We start from the raw sequence: 1,487 nt of genomic DNA on the forward strand, positions 1-1,487 counted from the left end.
ATTAGGAGGGGTTTTAGTGATCTTCTTACTCAGCTGGCCCACTTGTGCCTCCAAATTTCTAATGGAGGATCTTGTTTCATTCATGAAACTCACAGTGGCCTTAGATAGATCAGAGACTAAGTTTGCTAAATTAGAGATATTTTGTTCAAAGTTCTCTGTCTGTTGCTGAGTGGATGATGGAAAAGGCTCGCTATTGCTAAACCTGTTTCTTCCACTATTATTAAAGCCTTGTTGAGGCTTTTGTTGATCCTTCCATGAGAGATTTGGGTGATTTTTTCATGAGGGATTATAGGTGTTTCCTTATGGTTCACCCATGTAATTCACCTCTACTATTGCAGGGTTCTCAAGATCATAAGCTTCTTCTTCAGAAGATGCCTCTTGAGTACTGTTGGATGCAGCTTGCATTCCATTTAGACTCTGAGAAATCATATTGACTTGCTGAGTCAATATTTTATTCTGGGCCAATATGGCGTTCAGAGTATCAATTTCAAGAACTCCCTTCTTCTGAGGCGTCCCATTACTCACAGGATTCCTCTCAGAAGTGTACATGAACTGGTTATTAGCAACCATGTCAATGAGTTCTTGAGCTTCTGCAGGTATTTTCTTTAGGTGAATGGATCCACCTGCAGAAGTATCCAATGACATCTTAGCTAATTCAGACAGACCATCATAGAATATATCCAGGATGGTCCATTCTGAAAGCATGTCAGAAGGACACTTTTTGGTCAGTTCCTTGTATCTCTCCCAAGCTTCATAGAGGGATTCACCTTCTTTCTGTCTAAAGGTTTGAACATCCACTCTAAGCTTACTCAGCTTTTGAGGAGGAAAGAACTTGGCTAAGAAAGCCTTGACCAGCTTATCCCAAGAGTTCAGGCTATCTTTGGGTTGAGAATCTAACCACACTCTAGCTTTGTCTCTTACAGCAAACGGGAAAAGCATGAGCCTGTAGACTTCAGGATCTACTCCATTAGTCTTAACAGTATCACATATCTGCAAGAATTCAGTTAAGAACTGAAAAGGATCTTCAGATGGAAGTTCATGAAACTTGCAGTTTTGTTGCATCAGAGAAACTAATTGAGGCTTAAGCTCAAAATTATTTGCTCCAATGGTAGGGATGGAGATGCTTCTTCCATGTAAGTTGGAATTTGGTGCAGTAAAGTCACCAAGCATCCTCCTTGCATTATTATTATTTTTGGCTACCATCTCCTCTTCCTATTCGAAAATTCCTATAAGGTTGTCTCTGGATTATTGTATTTTAGCTTCTCTTAGTTTCCTTTTCAGAGTCCTTTCAGGTTCAGGATCTCCTTCAACAAGAATGTTCTTGTCCTTGCTCCTGCTCATATGACAAAGAAGGGAATAACAAAGAAAATATGGAATCCTCTATGTCACAGTATAGAGATTCCTTTGTGTGAGTAGAAGAAGCAAAGAATGTAATGTAAGGAAAGAGAAGGGAGGAGAATCCAAACACAAGGGTGAGGAGAGCAGAG

At 39.9% G+C, this 1,487-nt stretch overlaps 1 non-coding gene across 1 annotated transcript; it reads left to right on the top strand.

The window, feature by feature from the left end:
• The first annotated feature begins 699 nt into the window (after positions 1-699).
• LOC148544461 (small nucleolar RNA R71) lies at positions 700-807 on the top strand. Its single transcript, XR_015900951.1, has one exon. It is a non-coding gene; the product is annotated as a small nucleolar RNA R71 (small nucleolar RNA).
• Positions 808-1,487: the final 680 nt, after the last annotated feature.

This window comes from Arachis ipaensis, chromosome B9, assembly GCF_059453495.1.
Source record: "Arachis ipaensis isolate K30076 ecotype BB chromosome B9, ASM5945349v1, whole genome shotgun sequence".
NCBI lineage: Eukaryota > Viridiplantae > Streptophyta > Magnoliopsida > Fabales > Fabaceae > Arachis > Arachis ipaensis.